We start from the raw sequence: 6,000 nt of genomic DNA, 5'->3' as shown, positions 1-6,000 counted from the left end.
GTGTATGCCTTTGTCACAACAACAAATATAGAATTAAAATTTGTGCAACTTATTTCATGTAAATTTTACCTCAGAAGAAAAGATGTAAACAATGTCAAACTATAGCTAATGTATGCATACTTAATATTTAAGAGAAAATGTACTGATTATGCATTTTAATTTTAAATGCATGAAAAATAAGAGCAATTAATGGATGGATAGAGGGATGAACTGAAGGATATTTGATAAAGCAAATATAGTAAATGTTAATGAGAGAATCCAGGTGGTATAAATACAGGGGTTCACTATAAAATTCCTTTAACCTTGCTGTAGATTTGGTATTTTTCAGATAAGAATGTTGAAGGAGAAATCAGGAAAAAGGAAAGACGAGCTAATACATAGCTCTAAGTCAATTGGTTATCCATACAGAAAAAAAAAATTAAATGAAATCTTTACTTCACATGATACACTGAAATAAATTCCAGATGGTTTAAAAAACTAAATGTGAAACGCAAAACTGAAAAATATATAGAAGAAAAGAGAATATTTTTATGAGATGAAGTAGGAAAGGACATGTTAAGATACAAGGTTATAAGCCATAAATAAAGATACTCATGTATTTGGTTATATTAAAATTAAGACTTCTGCATAACAAAAATATTCCACAATAAACACAGGGAAGGAACAAGTTATAGACTAGAAGAAGGTCTTCGCAACTCAAGTAAATTACAAACATATAGTATTCAGAAATATCAGGAAGATCTACAAATTAATAGGGATAAGATAAGAATACCAATTTTTTAAAATAGGACAAAGAATTTGAGCCAACAATCCACAGAAGAAAACCAAATAGCCAATAAATATAAAAAATACAAAAACAAGCATAATCACATTATTAATCACATAAACACAAAGTAATATAAAATGAAATACTGGTTTACACCATTAGATTAGTAAAAGTAAGTCTGAATATACCAAGTTTTCAAAGATGCTGAAAAACAGAAAATATTTTGCATTGCTCTTTGGGAGTGTAAATTGAAACAACCACTTCTGAGAACCATCCAGGAAGGTTGAACGTGTGCAGAATACCCTATTGGACACATTTTATATGCCTCCCCATTTTCTCCTGCACCCTCAGCTCCTTGCTCCAACTCAGTTGCTTTCACTGCAACCAACTCCATTATAGGCCCTCGATATTCTACCATCTGACACTGACCAGCCAGAAGCAACAGTCTTTGGTGCTTCCTACTCGGAAGAAGCATCTGGCCACAGGAAGATGAGAAGTGGGGAGAGGGGAGAGGGTGTGGAATCTGGCTTCTCCACCAGCTACTGAAGGGGTCATGTGATACAATCTGAAAGTTCAGGGTGATTTAGTCCCCTCAGGATGAACTCTGTCCATAGGAGAGAGCAGAGAAATGAGAGCCAGCAAATTGATTTCCTCTTTTTCTCCTCCAATGGGCTATTCCTGGGAATACTTTTCCTTATAGCCTATCCAGAGACACCCCATGTGGTCAAGTGGGTACACCTGCCTAGCCACCAGCTGTTATCTCTTGGCTTGTTCTAAAGCAGAGGCATTCACATAACCTTGCATTTGCTTCCCTTCCTCCCCTGCCTCACTGCCTGCTTTTCTCAGTTTCACTGCTATAGGAGTGGCTAGCACTTAAGCCTTGCCTCAAGCTCTGATTTTTTAGGGGATCCAGGCTAATACATCCCACAACCCAGCTATTCAACTTGTACATGTTCATCCTAGAGAAATTCTTGCACATGTGCAGAAAGATGTATATAAAGTTGTTGAATACTACACTGTTTGCAATAGCACAAAAGTGGAAATAACCTAGCTGTCCTGCAGTAGCAGAATGGATAAATTGTGGTTTACTGAAACAATTGATTATCATACAACAGCTAAATGATCTTGTGTATCAAAATAGCTAAATGACAAGACATAATATTAATTAAAAATAAATGTATGAAAGATTGGGTATAGTATATCACATATATAAAATTCTAAAATACAGAAAATAATGTATCCCATATACATCCAATACACAGGAATAATATATTCCTATTTCAACATAATACTTATCTCTGGGAAAGGAGAAAGAAAAAAATACTTTTTAAAATCTGTCTGTAACAATTGCTTTTTTTTAAAAAAAAAGTGAAGTAAATATGATAAATGCGATTTATCGGTTTAATTTTGCCAGCATGTATATTGTTATCTGTTATATTAATTCATAAACTTTTCTGTGGTCATGGCATCTTTTAAAATTTAAAACAGAAATGGCTCAGGCCCTCACCCTACACATCATTGCATAGAATGTCCTCAAGTCTCTTTAAGATTTCTTTGGAATCTCAAGGGATGTACAATGGGCTAAGTCAGTTCCTGTTTTGCAAGCATCTTTCTTCTCCCCTGATGCCAGCTCTGGGCATCCACTAGCCTTGACTGCCTAGACCACAGGCCTCAGTCCTCACTCTAAATGTTGCTTCCAACAACACACTAGCACAGCAGAAGGATGCTGGAGAGAAGGTTGCATTGCCACTCACTCCCTATGTCATTACTAACACAGAGCTATCAGACTTGTGCTGATAGTTGAAGATAATGAAGAAGGATTACAGCTCAGCAAAAAAATTAAATATGTTTTAAAAGCTTATTCAGCCATTTCCACCACTATGTTTAAGCCTACATTACTTCCATCTTTGGGGGCTCTTCTCTTGCACACATATGCATGCACCCACATACACATGTACACATATTCTCTCTACTCTGAGTGTCAGTCTCCTATCTCCAAAATCCTGTTAATCCCTTTTGCAGAATACCTTTGCATATCCAAAATAAGAACCTTCTTTGCTAAACAAAGGACCTCTATTCAAGGTCTCTACTCTTTAGCTTCACAGAAGAAAAGGCTTTGAAATTACAGGTTTTCAAAGAGCCCCAGGCTCCCAAGCTGGACTGGTGGGGAGCCGAGGGCCTCAGCCACGCTCCCCAATATCCCCATCCTGCGCAACAATGACCACTGAGCTGCCACCGGAAGTGCCCTGGGCTCCCGAGCTGAGGTGGAGGGTGCAGAGGGCCTCACCATGCTCCCCCCATGTCCACATCCAGCCCAGCAACAACTACTGAGCTACCTCTGGAAATGCCCAGGGTTCCCCTGCTGGAATGAGGGGGGGTGCCATGGGCCTCAGCCACACACCCCTTCCCTCCTTCCTCCTCCTCCCCATCCCCCTCCTCTTTCTCCTTCCTTTGCCTCCTAATGGCTCCACAACAATATCTTAGAAAGTAAAAAATAATAATAATAAATAAATAAATTACAGGTTTTCCTTTAGCATGATCAAATTTTATGAAAAATAGACTGTCTCTCTACAAGTCTTTCTGAAAACAGAAGGAAAGAGTATGAAAACTCACTCTACCTCTTTCCAGAATAAATCTGCAAGAGCAGTGAATCTCCTCCAATCCTTCCACCCACAATCCACCCAAACCTGCTCCACACACACACATACACAAATGTTAATGGCCCTGAAATCTGGGTCCATTTAGCATCAGGGCAAATAATTTCATATACTTTAGTTGGTGCTGAAGATATGTCTGTATTATGACCCAGTATTAGAAAGACTGTCTATAATGATAACACTTTGTATGTGTATAGCCTTCTACAGTTCAAGAAACTTTTACATGAAACAAACTGCAAAGAAATACATAGGGTCTCACAAATAATTTTTAGCAAAACTGAAACTACAATTCAGTTCTCTTGACTCCGAATACAGTGCCTTTCTACTCTATCAAGTTTTTCTCTAACTGTATATCACCAAGAAAAGATTACATTAGTGTCAGGGTACTATAGAAAGGACAAAGCACAAAGAAATATAAAAGCAGATTTCAAAGTTTAAGATTTGGTGGCTAAATGAGTGTCTAGAACAGTGTGCATAATACATAGTAGGTATTTGTTGAATGAACAAATAATTATTTGTTGGATGAATAGACAAATGAAAGAATGAAATGTGTCAATCCCCAGCCATCTGAATTCACAATCTAGTTATCTAGAATTACTGTAGGCTTTTAGATTACTAAAATGGTGCTATACAGGACAGAGGGAGATGTGTTTATACACATAGATATGTATAAATTCATAAAATCCCCACAGCCATCATTCTCTTCCTTGCCATCTAATTTTACACAAAGCCACATTAGAAAGTGTAGATTGTAAAAAGATAAGAAAACATACCCAGGGATATAAAAACCCTGCCTAGAGGAAGATAATGAGATTTAGATGATTTTTTCACAAATTTATCATCTACTGAATATAGAGCATCTTTCCTGTAATCTGGCAGTGAAACCAGACTTTCTTAAAAGAGAGCCTTTCTGACATCCTTCTTCCTGGTGCTGAGCACAGAGATAATAGGAGGTGAAGTCAAACCCTTGACTGTGACTCACATGAGAAAGCAAAATCTGCTCAGAGAATGAGACCCATCAGAGGGCAGACCTCAGCAGTTTTTTATTTGGCCTAATAAATAAGTAAGAGAGTAAGAGAAGGGAGAGTAAGAGAAGGGAGAAGAGATTCAAAGAGAAAGAATGAGGATCAAGTACTAATTTTCTGATACCATACCATAATTGAAGCACACTGGAGAATTCAGAACCCAAACCAAAACATAAGTAATCCCTACCTAGCAAAAATGCCAGAATGTTGTTAAGTCACCTGCAAAGCACATACAGAAGTGAGGTGTCTGCATTTTTGGCAAACCATGACAATCCTTGAATGGGCTCTTGGTCTATATCCATGAGAAGCTTATAGAACTCATATAATCATATGGAATTAAGAATTTATCACAAGACAATATCAAAAGAAAAAAAATTCCAGTAATTCAATGCAATTCTGAATCCACAAATATTGAAGATCAATTTAAAACTTAAAAGTTATTTTAAAACTTATTTTAGAATAGCCTTTAGCAAAGGAGATATTGTTTTTTCTGCAGGTGATTTGACAAACTAAAGTATAGCTTTCTCAGAATTTCTAACAGCTCTACTCTGGTGCTCTGGTGCCACAAACTTGTGTTTTCTTTCCCTTCTACTTTTTACTTTTTTAAAAAAATTAACACATATTGATTATACATAATTATTGGGTACAGAGTCATATTTCAATACATGTGTACAATGTGTAATGATCAAATCAGGGTAATTAGCACATTCATCATCACGAAATATAATCATTTATTTGTGATGAGAACATTTGAGCTCCTCCCTTCTAGCCATTTGAGAACATACAATAAATTTTTGTTCATTATAGATGTCTACACACTGTATACCACTAAAACTTATTTTTCCTATCAAGCTGTAGCGCTGTGTCCATTAACCATTCTCTCCTTATCCTCCCTCCTCTCTTCCCTTCCAACCCTCCAGTAGCCACAATTCCCTTTTCTACTTCTGAAGTTTACCTTTTTCTTTAGCTCCGAAATATAAGTGACAACATGTATTTATCCTTTGTGCCTCACTTATTTCACTTAACATAATGTCTTCCAGGTTCATCCCACTCTCTTCCACTCTTAAGGTATTTGCTGAGAAATCTGCTGTTACTCTGATGGGGATTTCATCATAGGAGACTTGATGCTTTTCTCTTGCTGCTTTCAGAATTCTTCCTGTGACTTTAACTTTTGACAATTTGAATATAAATGAGTCTCAGAGAAGACTTTTGCGGTTAAATCTATTTGGAGATCTTTGAGGCTTGTGAATCTGGAAGTCTATATCTCTCCAATACCTGGGAAGTTTTTGGCTATCTTTTCATTAAATAGGTTTTAGTGTCTTTTCCCTTCTCTTCCCCTTCTGGAACACCCATAAATTGATGTTTGTACATTTAATGTTGTCCCATAGATGTCCTAGGCTTTCTTCATTCTTTTTTACTTTTTTCTTTTCTTTCTTTCTTTTTCTTTCCAATTTTTTTTTCCAACTGCATTATTTCTTTCTTTCTTTTGTTTTTTTAAGATGACTGGTAAGGGGATCTTAACCCTTGACTTGGTGTTGTCAGCACCATGTTC

The sequence above is a fragment of the Galeopterus variegatus genome, unplaced genomic scaffold (genome assembly GCF_000696425.1).
Source record: "Galeopterus variegatus unplaced genomic scaffold, G_variegatus-3.0.2 Scaffold3712, whole genome shotgun sequence".
Lineage (NCBI taxonomy): Eukaryota > Metazoa > Chordata > Mammalia > Dermoptera > Cynocephalidae > Galeopterus > Galeopterus variegatus.
The sequence above is the reverse complement of the archived record's forward strand: the minus strand, read 5'-3'. Positions refer to the sequence as shown.